Source organism: Bos grunniens, chromosome 2, assembly GCF_055505025.1.
Source record: "Bos grunniens cultivar Pamir isolate PY7600 chromosome 2, Bosgru_T2T1.0, whole genome shotgun sequence".
Lineage (NCBI taxonomy): Eukaryota > Metazoa > Chordata > Mammalia > Artiodactyla > Bovidae > Bos > Bos grunniens.
In genome coordinates this window covers 115,651,137-115,665,975 of record NC_141166.1, presented here as the reverse complement: position 1 = coordinate 115,665,975, position 14,839 = coordinate 115,651,137, and the positions used below count along the sequence as shown (strand labels likewise).

The 14,839-nt window shown below is 39.4% G+C and overlaps 1 long non-coding RNA gene across 3 annotated transcripts in view; it reads left to right on the top strand.

Moving 5' to 3' along the window:
- Window positions 1-14,839, top strand: part of LOC147378590 (uncharacterized) — a 333,236-nt gene that overhangs the window by 204,538 nt on the left and 113,859 nt on the right. For all 3 annotated transcript variants that reach the window (XR_015147951.1, XR_015147950.1, XR_015147953.1), the window contains one exon: window positions 13,014-13,092. This is a non-coding gene — a long non-coding RNA (uncharacterized LOC147378590). The remainder of the gene's footprint in view (window positions 1-13,013; window positions 13,093-14,839) is intronic.

Here is a 14,839-nt window from a genome sequence, read left to right as displayed (position 1 = left end):
TGCTAAGCTGTCTTGCCTACCTCAGAAGACGTGCCTGGCATTACCTTTCTAGTCAAGGGACTTTGTTTTCTACTGAGGAAGCTTGAGTTGGAGTGGAGGGCAGGTGATAGGCAAAACCAGGGAACACCTTAGGTCCAAAGGAGCCTCAAGAGGAGAAAGTCTTGGGGCCCAAGGTGTAGGTAAGTAATCATAATGCCAGTTTGCTTCTGCATACATTGATGGCATGCCCACATCCTCATTTGCCTCCTGCCTATCTGCTGGCTGTGTCTCCATCTCCTTTGCAGGCTTCTCTTCCTCTGCTAGTCCTTCAACGTTCATATTTCTCATGGTTCTGTTCATGGGCCTGGGCTCTTACTCTTTACTTTGTCCTGGAGCATCTCAACCATCCCAGGGCAATGGGAACCAGATCTGTCTCCCAAGCTCCAGCCAATACACACAAGTTCCCTCCTGGTTCCTAAAATTGGATATCCCATGGGTCCCGCAAACTCAACATAATAAAAATCCCACATTTTTCTCTGAGAAAGACCCTGTTAAGAGAATTAAAAGACAAGTTAAAGAGCAGATAAAGGTATGTGCAAATCACAAATAACAAAGGACAAGTATCTAGAATATATTTTTTAAACTGTCAAAACCCAAAATAAAAAATATAATTAGAAAATGAGCAAAAAATATGAAGAGACATGTCACCAAAATGACATCTAAGTACATGAGAAGATGTTCAACATCATGAGTTGTTAGGGAAATGCAAGTGAAAACCACAATGTAATATTATTGTATACCTATCAGAATGGCTAAAATAAGAAATTTGACACCACCAAATGCTGGTGAAAATGAGGAGAAACTGGATCACTCATACATTGCTATAAAGTGGGTAGAGGCACTTTGAAAATAGCTTGACAGTTTCTTAAAATACTAAATGTGAAACTATCATGTAACCAGCAATTGTACTCTTGAGCATTTATCCTAAAGAAATGAGGACTGTGTCCATACAAGAACTTCTGTTTTAATGTTATAGCAGTTGTATTTACAATAGTTAAACATTGGAAGCTACCCAGATGTCCTTCAGTTGCTGAATGTTAAACAAACTAGCACATTTGTGCTGTAGAATACTACTCAGTGATAAAAAGGAACACATATTAATATAGAATAATTTGTGTGAATCTCCAGGGAATTATGCAGAGTGAAAAAAGCCAACCCAAAAAGGTTATATACTATATTACTCCATTTACATAACGTTCTTTTCTTTTTTACATAACGTTCTTGAAGACAGAATTATAAAATGGAGAAAGACTAGGGACTACTGGGGGTTAAGAGGGTGTAGGTAAGAGGGAGGTGGGTTTGGCTCTGAAAGGGCAACATTTGGAAACATGATGGTAAAAATGTTCTCTGACTGCAGTGTCAGTATCCTGATTATGATGTTGTATAAAGTTTTGCAAGATGTTACCTTTTTACATGAGATTTTTCTATATTATTTTTATAATATAGATTCATGTGAATCTATAATTATGTTAAAAATATAGTTTTAAAAACCCAGCTAAAATCAGGTTTTAAAATAATTTCATTTAATACTTTCAAGATCAGATCAGATATTGGGGTTGTGTTAATATTACCATGGCTAAACATTTTGAATTTTAATAGAGTAGAGGAACTAAAAAGCCTCTTGATGAAAGTGAAAGAGGAGAGTGAAAAAGTTGGCTTAAAGCTCAACATTCAGAAAACGAAGATCATGGCATCTGGTCCCATCACTTCATGGGAAATAGATGGGGAAACAGTGGAAACAGTGTTAGACTTTATTTTGGGGGGCTCCAAAATCACTGCAGATGGTGACTGCAGCCATGAAATTAAAAGACGCTTACTCCTTGGAAGGAAAGTTATGACCAACCTAGATAGCATATTCAAAAACAGAGACATTACTTTGCCAACAAAGGTTCGTCTAGTCAAGGCTATGGTTTTTCCTGTGGTCATGTATGGATGTGAGAGTTGGACTGTGAAGAAGGCTGAGCACCGAAGAATTGATGCTTTTGAACTGTGGTGTTGGAAAAGACTCTTGAGAGTCCCTTGGACTGCAAGGAGATCCAACCAGTCCGTTCTGAAGGAGATCAGCCCTGGGATTTCTTTTGAAGGAATGATGCTAAAGCTGAAACTCCAGTACTTTGGCCACCTCATGCGAAGAGTTGACTCATTGGAAAAGACTCTGATGCTGGGAGGGATTGGGGGCAAGAGGAGAAGGGGGCGACAGAGGATGAGATGGCTGGATGGCATCACTGATTCGATGGATGCGAGTCTGAGTGAACTCTGGGAGTTGGTGCTGGACAGGGAGGCCTGGTGTTCTGCGATTCATGGGTTGCAAAGAGTCAGACATGACTGGGCAACTGATCTGATCTGATCTGAAGATTCCTTTGACCCATTCGACTTACTATAATATGTCATCTATGCATGCATGTGTGTGCTCAGTCATGTCCAATTCTTTGTGACTCTCTGGACTATAGCCTGCTTGGCTCCTTTGTCCATGGGATTCTCCAGGCAGAGTAGTGGAGTGGGTTCCCATTTACTCCTCCAAGAGATCTTCTTGATGCAGGGATTGAACCTGTATCTCTTGCATCTCTTGCATTACAGGTAGATTCTTTACCACTTGAGCCATTGGGGAAGCCCTACTGTGTCGTAAGTTTCTGGATATTTTGGGTGTTTTGGTTATACTTATTTTTTTAATTTTTGGCTTTGTTTGTTTCTTTTGAGTAACCATATCTTTAAAAACAGAGCAATATTTTGTTTACTTTTTTAAATTTTATTTTATTTTTAAACTTTGCAATATTGTATTGGTTTTGCCAAATACTGAAATGAATCCACCACAGGCTATACAACATTTGGAAAAGAATTAACTTATATGCAGAGTACATCATGAGAAACGCTGGGCTAGAAGAAGCACAAGCTGGAATCAAGATTGCCAGGAGAAATATCAATAACCTCAGATATGCAGATGACACCACCCTTATGGCAGAAAGTGAAGAGGAACTAAAAAGCCTCATGATGAAAGTGAAAGAGGAGAGTGAAAAAGTTGGCTTAAAGCTCAACATTCAGAAAACGAAGGTCATGGCATCTGGTCCCATCGCTTCATGGCAAATAGATGGGGAAACAGTGGAAACAGTGTCAGACTTTATTTTTGGGGGTTCCAAAATCACTGCAGTTGGTGACTGCAGCCATGAAATTAAAAGACGCTCACACCTTGGAAGAAAAGTTATGACCAACCTAGATAGCATATTGAAAAGCAGAGACATTACTTTGCCAACAAAGGTCCGTCTAGTCAAGGCTATGGTTTTTCCAGTAGTCATGTATGGATGTGAGATTTGGACTGTGAAGAAAGCTGAGTGCCGAAGAATTGATGCTTTTGAACTGTGGTTATTGGAGAAGACTCTTGAGAGTCCCTTGGACTGCAAGGAGATCCAACCAGTCCATTCTAAAGGAGATCAGCCCTAGGTGTTCTTTGGAAGGAATGATGCTAAAGCTGAAATTCCGGTACTTTGGCCACCTCATGCGAAGAGTTGACTCATTGGAAAAGACTCTGATGCTGGGAGGGATTGGGAGCAGGAGAAGGGGATGACAGAGGATGAGATGGCTGGATGGCATCACTGACTCAATGGATGTGAGTCTGAGTGAACTCTGGGAGTTGGTGATGGACAGGGAGGCCTGGTGTGCTGCGATTCATGGGGTCGCAGAGTCAGATATGACTGAGTGACTGAACTGAACTGACTGAATAATTTAAATTATATTTGGCCTCTATCTGCCCTAAATTAAATCTGTGCTAAAGAATTAGGGGAAATTCGCTTACGACTTAGAAAATGCTAAGTTCAGATAATTGTACTCTTGGCCACAATAAATCTAACTTTTTAACAATATACTTTGTTCTTGGAAACAAAACATAGAAAACTACCCTTTAATACCCTTGCTCTGTCATGAATGGAGTTACATTGTGAGTAAATAATATCCCTTCTGTACACATTTTGTGACATAAGGTGCTTTATTCATGGAGGCCCCAAGACTTTGTTTTTGACATTTGCTAGCTTAAGTTAAGTTATCAATGAGAACAGGACTAAATTCCAACTTTGCTTCACTTGAGCTCCTGTTAGGCCAGAAGGTGGGCTGGAAGAATATTGGCCTTGGGGTCACAGGATTTGAGCTCAATTCTACCTCTCTCGTTTATGAGCTTTATGACATTGGGAAAGTCATGTGAACTACCTGAGCTCAGAAGTTTTTATTTGTAATAAAAGCAAAATTATATCTTCTACCTAGGATTATGAGAAATGGAAAATACATATAAATATATCTGTTCATATTATGAGCTCAGTAATTGACCATGCTTACTATTACTGTTATTTGGGATTGGTACATGCTATGCTACGTTTCTATTTATCTTTGATTTATCCTCCAAGCTGGATTGTAAGGGTAGATACATGTCTACTAGACATGCCATCAAACCACCTTTGTAACCCTCACATCTCTCCAGATAATGTCTTGAACTCAATGCTGCTGCTGCTGCTGCTGCTAAGTCGCTTCAGTTGTGTCCGACTCTGTGCGACCCCATAGACAGCAGCCCACCAGGCTCCCCCATCCCTGGGATTCTCCAGGCAAGAACACTGGAGTGGGTTGCCTTTTCCTTCTCCAATGCATGAAAGTGAAAAGTGAAAGTGAAGTCGCTCAGTCGTGTCCGACTCCCAGCAACCCCATGGACTGCAGCCTACCAGGCTCCTCCATCCATGGGATTTTCCAGGCAAGAATACTGGAATGGGTTGCCATTGCCTTCTCCCTTGAAGTCAATAGGGACTAAGTAAAAATATTAGTTAATAATGAAGATAATGCTGTATGTGGAACAACTGAAGGTATTAAGTCATGTTGAACTTCCCTTAACACATCTGTGTACAAGTTTCAGTGCACTGGAATGAACCAGGGAGCTTGGTAAATCTCTGTTGTCCACCTCCTATCTGAGGGAATCTGATACAGCAGGCCTAGGAACCTGCGTTTTGCAAGTTCCTTGGGTAATTATGATGTAGGTGGTCCGTGTACTGATTGCATTTAGAGAAACAATGTTTTAGCAGGTAACCTATGTCGTGCTGACTGTTAAATTGTAAAGAGATGCCCATATATTACATAAAGTAGGAATTGATGATCACTGAAGTGAAAATTTGTTCTGTGGGGTCATTCAAAAAATCCACTTTATCACTGAGGTGCCAGGCACATATTATAAAATTAATCAAAACTTACTTTTCAGAAGTTAATTAACATGTTTTATGTCCTAGTTCTCTAAGCCAAAACTATATATGTACATGCTGTCTTTTTGGCTCCAGCTTGCCTAGTGAAGAGAAAATAGAAATGAAATAAAAAGCCCGCTGGGCATTAGGCTGCAAATACATTTATCCTGCAGCAAAGCATTAATTTATAAAGATAACTGCAATGCATTATGCATACAGTCCATCCTCATTTGGCCCCCAAACTGGCTCATAGTTGAACATTTCCTTTCTCTAGCTGCTGCTCTTTAGGACAAAAGCTTGGAACTAGTAACAAAATGACTGTACTTCCTAGGAGTGCTTCCCTTAGTATTGAGAAGACTTGATACAAAAATAAGAACTGGTGGCAAGTGTTATATATTCCTGTATTCTTTCCATTGTACAGACATAGGGACCATTTAGAGACAGAAAAATTAAAGTGACTTTGTTCTTCATGAGAACAAGTAATACAAAAAAGAGCTGTTATTTCCTTTTGTTTTTTATCCAAAGACTTCAAAATACTGATTAAGAATAATGCCCACTTTCAGATGGATAATATGAAAAAAAGGGGAATATTTTCTTGTTAGGCTATAAAACTGAGAGTAATCATTTTAATGTCTTGTTTTCCATCCTTACATTATTTACAAAATGACTTCTATTAATATATAAATTATCCAAAATAAAGAATATAATCAGTTTACTAGAAAATAACAGTTCTATAGAAGCTACTGGTATACAATATATATATTGTGGAACTCAATGATAATCCAAGTCCTTGACCCTAGCATGGGCTCTATAGTGAAAGACGGATGTAACTGGCCCCTCTTGTAGGCCATGTCAAACGTTTCCCACTCCCGAGAATATGAACAAAAAAAATGGACTTTGGAAAAAAATACTTTCTCAGATCTCAATTCTACTCCAACTCTGCAATAATTACAGTAATTACAAAGATAAAGGGTAAAAGTCACAAAGTGCTGGCTGGGACATTCCAGAGCAGGAGAAAGCTTGGCGCCATTTTTATAGTTATGCCTGTTAAGATTTAATAGACGGAAAGTTTCATTAGTGAGCTGTGCTGCAATTAACTTCAAGGAGGTTCCAGACTACTGTATGTTGCTGTTACAACAGAAAACTGTTTAGATTTCCCTCTTGAAAGAGTGTATTGGATTTTCAACACTTCAATCGCAAAAAAAAAAAAAAAAAGTTGTAAGAGGCTTGATTTTAAAAAATGTAATGTAGAGGCTAATTTTCCTTGTCATAGAAAACATGGTAATAACAGACTTTTATTCTTCATTGGACATGGTAGTTGTTGACTCTCCAGGAGTGAGTCATTTTGGAATTGTATTATTATTGGTATTAATTATTTTAGACAGAACAAAGGTACAAAAATCTTTGTACGTCTTTTTTCTCTCTCTCCTCCTAGCTCATAAAAATCATGTCCCACTGGGATTGTGGCAAATTTGGAAACTCTTATTTCTTGAAATCAAAGATTTTCCTGAATCATGTACTCCACCTTTACTATAAAATTCTTGCTCTCACTTTTGACAAGTTGGCAAATCTCAGAGAATAAAGACTGGAATCCAGTGACTTGCTTTTCTCCAGTGGCTGGTCAGATTCCAGTCTACTTTTGGAGCTTGGAGTCTAGACTTTAGAGAAAAGTGTCCATAGGCAGAACTTTGCAAACTCCTCTCTAGAGGTTACACTGGTGCTCCCCTTTATGGTATAAGCAAACCTTTGAAGGTCTTTCAAGATTATTCCTCATGGAAATTAGTGCCATGCTCTGGGATTTGTGTCCTTCAGAAGACTTTCTCTATCTAGCATGTGATTTGATTTTTCTATCCTACTATGACATGGCTAAACTGTTATGGTCCTTACTGTTATATTTTATTGTATTAAACAGCAGACCGCTACGGGTCTTTTAATGACTTAAAGAATGAGACCTGCATTTTATGACTTTTAAAACCTGTCTTAATACTCTTTCTTCCAGTTACAGTCCACCCACCCCCTTCCATTCTACATGTGTTTCCATTAATAGGCTGCAGATTTTTTAGGTGTGGTAAGCATGTAACCATGATATGCACTTTCAGAGACATGTTAGCTTTTTCAGACACAAGAACGCAGTTTGATGTCTGGGAACAGTAATTTAGTTTGACAAGAAGTTATGGAGTACCTAAAAGCCTAGAATTTTAATCTATATGGAACTATCCCACGGACAGTGTTTGCTGCTGTCCCAGCAGCACAAATGCATCATTTTTCTACCTAAGTGTGAAGTCTGGAAGTGGGTGACATACTATTTTACCTAGCATCATGTGGTAGGTAAACACTGTTGCTGAATTATGGGTGGTTGGAAGACTGTGGTCTGTCTATTGGACTAAATTTCTCCCTGAACTTGGTGGGTCCCCCAAATTCTACCTCCTCCTCAGTAGATGATCCTTCATAAAGTTCTAGACCCTTCTTATTTTCCTTGTCTTCTTTAATTCACCAAACCTGGCCACGCCAAGTCTCAGAATGTGACAAGTATGTGAAGAATGGCAGGAAGTTGTGCTCAGAGATTCCACAGTCCCCCAGGAGCTTCCATGTTGGGGTACAGATCAGGGCACAGGGCCCCATAACCCTTTCCACACACCACAGTTTTCTGCACTTTGATGCCTTTTGATGTAGGCTTTGTTTTGGGGGGGAAATCTTTCTTGGTTTAGTTCTGGGAAAATCATTAATACTTGGGTTAAGGCTGGGTCAGAGTTTAAGAGATCAGTATGTTTGTTTGGGTTTTATATATTTATGGTTTTAGTTTCTGGTCTTAAACACCAGCAGCAAATTCTTGGGGTTTGTGAAGCGTTGCGTCACTTTCTTTCTGGCTTCTTGTGACATGGTGTTTGGATAATGCAGTTAGAAATCAGAGTGGGAATTAAAGTCTGTTTGTCACAACTGAGTGAGTTCTGAGCTCAGGTGTAGTACCTTGCATTATGTTATATATTTTTTAACTTCTCTGTTAATCAACATGTTTGTTTATCAGTTTTCTCACAGGAGGGTGGTTAGAATTAATTAATCTTTAAAATGCAGGTAGGCAGTATAACATTATTAGAAATGGCTTTGTACGTCAAATGGATCGCTACATTTTGCATATTTAACCATCTTTATTGGTCTGCATTCTCATTTGAAGAAACATTTAACTTTTTATAAGCAGGGACCATATAATGTACAATACTACTAAGCCTAATATTCAAGAAATTTTTCGTACATGTCTTAGTATTAATTAGGGAGCAGTTCTTGTTTGACATGTTTACTTTTAATTCTTAATAGGTTTCCAAGTGGGGTAATGCAGTAAGTACCCAGAAAAACTAACAATTATCTAGTCTAAAGAGCTTTGGATTTCACTGTAAAATTAAAATTGTGTGGAAATTGTGTTTTCATTCTACTCATATTAACCTTTTCTTATCCATATTAGCTACAGGTTAACTTGTTCTTGCCATTTTTATGAAGTGAGAAGCAGGAACTTTGTCTTTTTATGAAAGGAAGCAAAGGAGTGCCAAGCATTCATTAGAGATTGAAATTAGAAGCCACTGTGAGATTAAGTTATAATGTAGCTTATTGCACAAACCCAATTTGGACTTTTGTAAGTGCTGATATCAGGGAGAATGAGCATAATTGCATGTATGAAATTTGTGTTCATTTTACCCTGTCTGATGCCAACGCCTATTAGAAGACAGGGCTCTGTGACTTTCTGGGAGGGAATTGCATCTCATAGGTGGCTGTCACTGCTCCTAGGCACCAGATTTGAGGAGATCTGTTTAAAGTATAGCTCAGAGAACCAAGAAAGAAATTTCCTGTTTTTTTTCTTTTGTCTTCCTCACTTTACCACTGTGTTCTCAGGTAGCTAACATGTTTCTCTTCCTCTCACTATTGAAAAATACAGCCAAAGGAAATATTATTAGTATCTTCACAAAATGGCAGAGTGCAAAAGACTGTTCCGTTTCCAGATCTCATTTCATTAAGTACTTCGAAAGGGAGACCCTGAGAGGGGTGAGTAGCTGGGTATCTGGATAGGAGAGTCATCTCCAGTAATTGCAGAGCATTCAATAATGGTAAATTCTCTCAAGAATCCGAGGAAATAAAAATGGGAAATAATTCCTGTTTATTAGATTTTTTAAAAGTTGATTGGAAACATTTTTAACCTCCCTAAAAAGAATAGGAGAACTTCAGTCTTTTAAGACACTACTTTCCAGTCAGTGGGGTGAACCTAGAATTTGTCCCATAATTTCTAAATGAGTGAACAGAAATAAGAAAGGTATTATACTATTTTATGCTGAATTAACCTCACTATATACTGCTAAAGATCTATCTCTGGAGACGCATCATAAAAACTAAGCACTTTTACCACCATGGCAGTATTAAAAAGTATTTCATATTTTACTATTAGGGTGTAAAATTACTAATCAAGGGTGGGAAATGACCAGGAGAAAACAGGAGAAAAAGAGAGTCATTGAAACATGCTGAAATATTACCAAGCTTTCATTGAATACATTTTTCCCCTCATCTTTTCAGGGCCAGCACCTTTTAAATAAAAGACAACCTGTTTAGAATATTAGGATACCATAATAAATAACTGTTGCAAATGAATGAATTCTATTTCGTCTAGCAGAATCATCAAGGCAGAAGAGCTTCTCTGAATGTATCAATGATTTCAATGAAAGCAAAACTTCTTTTAGGTATGGACCCCTCTGATATTGGCAAAATTGCTTCCCCTCATGCTAATACATACAATCCTACTCCAGCATTAAAGAAATTATTATGTTGGTTCTAGAAGGAGGGTGTTGACTTGATGTCTGATTTTTAGTAAATCCCCTCAAAATTAGTTTTTGAATAAAAGAACAGGTATAGTCATATATTTGGAGAACATTCCACAGGTCTTCGTCACCCTTCAATATACCCTTCGAATGTACCTCAAGATGCACCCTCCTCAGAAAGAGAGCTGGAAGTCAAGATGCTTGCATTACATTTTGAGTTCCATCATGCTGGATCTTAGATAGGCTTGTGAACCCCTGTAATCTTTTTCTTCTCTCCTTCTATCATTCCTTTCCTCTACATGCCAAGAAAGCATTGGGAGATTTAGGTTGAGAAGGTTGGGCCCTTTCCTTCTCATGAAAGGCAATATAGGCTCTGGAGTCAGACTATACATGTTCACATCTCAATTCCATCACTTATAACTCCTTAGTTTTCTTGGCTGTAAAGTGGGAATAGTAATGGTTTCTATAGTGGAGGGATTAAATAAATTAATATGTGTAAAGGATTTAGAATAGCGCTTGAAAAGGAATGCTGTTAGTGTTACTATTGTTATATGATTACTACTGCCTTTCAAGTGTCAATGCAAAGGCTGCATTCTCTGAGCGTTCCTGGTTCTCCTAGGCAGAGTGTTGTACTTTGTGCATAATCCTAGTAGAGCAATTTGTTTCTTAGCAGTTTGTTTCCATGTGTATTTCCTCACTAGACAATAAATCCTTTGAGGTGGGAATCGGGGGATGGTGTTTTATTGATGTATTCCTTACACTAGCACTTTTTTCTAGGCATTCAGGAGGCATCCAGTGTTTATGAATGAATGAATACAGATGAATGAGTGAATGCATGTTTCATTTGTTGTCTCCCAATATCCATTCTCTACTTCTTTAGCAATAGAGCCTCCAGAATTTTGCAGGGCATATGGCTGTCCAGCTGGTGACCATGTTTCCCAGCCTCCCTTTCATCAAGGTGCAGCCATGTGATTACATTCTGGCCAATCGATGTACATGGAAGTATGGTGTTCCATTTACTGGTGATGCTCTTAAAGAAAAAGAGACATGTCTGTCCTCTGTTTTCCCTTTTCCTCCTAACAATGGGTAAAATGTGGATGTGACATGACATCTGAAATGGTTGTCTTCAAGCACAAGATGGATGGCACTTGTTGAGGATGGCAAAGCAACAAGATCTAATAATCCCTGCGTTCTTAATGATGTGGAGCTACTGTACCAGCCCCGGACAGCTTGTTTTCAAATCTCTCTTGTTTGGAGCACTGTCTTGGTGTTGATATTTATTTTTTTTGGTGGGAGGTAGGCCTTTGTTTTACCAGTTGAATCTGGTTACTTCCCCTGTAGAAGGAAATGGCACCCTACTCCAGCATTCTTGCCTGGAGAATCCCACGGACAGAGGAGCCTGGTGGGCTACAGTCCATGGGGTTGCAAAGAGTCAGACACGACTGAGCGACTGAACCACAACAACAACTGGTTACTTAAACACTACCTATGGAGCCACACTTACATAGTCTCTGTCGTTTGATAGATAATTTTCTGATGCAAATAACATTGATAAAAATAGATAAGAATTGGATTATCATAGCTGATTAGAACTGAGCAAATGTGTGAATTAATATAGCAACAAAGGCTTGGTTTTTAACTGTTAGAAAAAAGCGTTCAAACTTTATTGTCATTCTGTTCTCAGTTATCTGATGATTGTTCTAACTGGTGATGGGAGAAGAGAGGGGAAAGATTGCACAAAACTCTGGGTTATAGCACTGAGGGCAGGGGGCAGTACTTATTCTAGAAAGTGTTTCTATTCAAACTTCATTTGGATGGGCAGGAGGGACAGAGTCTTCCCAGGAAATTCCCATCATCTCAACAAAACAAGCTTCTTCCCTACATGGTCCCCTGTGGGCAAGCCCTGTGCTTGCCTGAATAACAGAGTCAACAGAGAAAGTGCAGCATCCCCTTTTAACTGCTCTTCTATTTGTCACGAACTCCTTTTTGGCTTTCTAAGCAAGTGCTACTGAACAGAGAGCTGCTTGGGTCTCTGAATCAGAGACAGCCACACTTGGTGGCTGTAAGGTGACTAGATTTTTAGTATGAACAAAGACTTGCCAAGGGACTTACTAAGATGCAGTTCCACAGATTTCCACTGTAAAGGAAAACCATTCTGGGGAAAAGTAAAATGTGTACTAACAGCTTGATGCTTATTTTGAGAAAGTACAGAAAATAGTGATGAAACATGAATATACTGATACACAGATAGTTTTAGAATGTATTGTTAACATACAACATACATATTAAAAAGTGTCTAGATCATAAGTGTACTTATATAAGCCTTATATACTCTGTGTACATAATACTTAATTTTCAGGAACCAAACACATTCACACTTACCAGAACACAATCCAAGAATGCACGGTATATCTTTAAAAAATCTGGATCTGTGTGGTAAAATGTGAAATACTGATAATAGTATTTCTCATGAATACCAAACGTTTTCTCCAGAGTTTCTATAATTTTATATTTGTAATTTGGAAATAGGAGGAACTCATATTTTTAGATGCCTAAATTTTTTAGTTCAATTTTTAAACAGTAATATTTAAAAGGAATGATACAACCGTGTACATAGATAATGGGAATTCAGAACGATTTATCTCGGCCTCCTCGGCGACCATCTCCTTGTCAGTTCCACATGCGCTCTGTTTGCTTTCGGTGCTTCTCTCCTACTACAGGCAAGTTACACTCAAGCTCTCAAGGCCTCAGCTTTTACAACTGCAGATTGGGAACAGCTGTCCACAGGACTGTGCTGATCAAGTGAGACAATGTGTAGGACACTGTGGTTCCTGCGCCATTTGCACGTAGGAAGACATTAATGATGGTGCTTTGTTATTATTATTATCAATGCCAATATCAACCGATGCTAGATCTGGGGAAGCTGCAGAAATAGCTACATAATTGTATTGAGCTACATAATATTCTTTCTCAGGTGGATGGGCTAGGCCTGAAGTGAGATCGCCAGATTTATGTCCTTTCCAGATGAAATGTGGAGCCTCTAGCAACAGGAGGTAAGAGATGCATGGTTTACACGTGGACTTCTGGTTATGAATGTTTTTAACTGATGAGTTATTATGTTGGAATTGGTGTAACTCTGAAGAGAGTATTTCCAAATGGTCTTCAAGGAATGTCATGTAGCATTTATTAGAGTTACTCCAACAGGGACGCTTCCCACTTGCTTTGATTTAGAGATATTAGAGCTGGTTAAAAGCCTTAGGTAAGGCCACACACAGTGGCTGGCGATTTGGATAATTAGAAGGAATGGCAGAGGCCTGTCTCTTTACAAGGAAGTTAGCAGTGACATGCAATTAAAGCAAATCATGGCAGGGACGGTGTGTGGGGGGCGGGGCACTGGGTAGCTTTAAGAGTTATAGTGGATCAGGTAAAATCAAACCGTACTTACAGATTTTCCTTTCCCACAAAAGATTTCTGCTTGCTTATTTTAAAATGTTAGTCCAGAGATGACTTTGCTATTTCCATACAAGCAGAACAAAAAGAACAATTTAACTCACTCCATGGTAATTTTTCTCATAATTTTGTGGATTACAATGGCCAGTTGGTGAAGCTGTTTATCTATTGGAATCTTGATGAAGCATGTGGACCTTGAGTATCATACGTTTATTGAGATGGTGTTTTCTGCTTGAAAAGATTCTTTCACATCTGTTACTTATTATGATGCCCACAACTGCATGAAGGGAGGTAAGGCGTCGCTACAATGTCCGTTTCAAGCATAAAGAAATGGAAACTAAGCTCTGAGAAGGCATTTGCCACAGTTGGTTTACAGGAGAGGAGAGTGAAACACTGGTCATGTGACTCACAGCGCAGCACTCTCTCCAACACGTGGAGCTGTCTTCTCCAGCATAAATGTGCATACTTGCTTTCTGAGCTTTTCCAGGGTACTGTTTTCTTTCTTCTCCTGAGACATTGCAGTGGTCGTGAGGGGCTTAGAAAAGGTATTGAAAGCTCTAGACCTCGTCCTCAGAAAAAATGCACACGTAAAAACTGCATCACCTTCAGACCACCCCCTTCTAAAATCTATGTGAGCAAGAGTACAAGGTTTGTGGAAAATAATAGTCTAGGTTTGTAGGGGCACGTGGCCTGAGAAGGCGAAAGAGTGAAGGAGAAGTCCTTGTACCATGAAGGTTTGCTGGGCCCCAGTAGCACCTGGAGTCACTCAGTTCTCATCAGGTTGGTTCGAACCTCACAGCAACCTTCAAAGGCAAGTATTGTTGGACCCACTTTATAGATGAGGACACCATGAACAGTTTACTGGAATTTGCAGCCAGAGACAGTTTTCACCATGGTGCTACACAGCCTCTCAAAGCGGTAATGGTCTGTCAGTGGTGAGCCGTTTTCCTAACACCTAACGGGTTGGCCCATGCCTGTGTGGGGCGGTATGGCTGGGAAGTGGGGAAAGGAGGTGTCTAGAAGCCTTTCAGCACCAAGGATTCCTCGGGGAAATCCTTTTCTTGGGGGTGACAGGTGGGAACTGTTGCCAACAGTAGAAATGTGAAGTGTGAAGAAGTGTTGAGGTGCGGGGATAGAGAAAAACAGGGCGGCATCCATAGGGTGGTCTGTTTCTCCTGGGATGCGTGTTGGATGTCCAGCTGTTGTATTAATTTTTATAGATTCCATGCTATAGTCTTGTTAACTTGGCAAATGAGTCACGAAGTTACTGTAATGGGGTGAGTAAACTCGTGGGTAGAGCTGGGACTGGGAGAAAGGAAAAGGCAAATCCCTACAGTTGGGGTTTCCTGA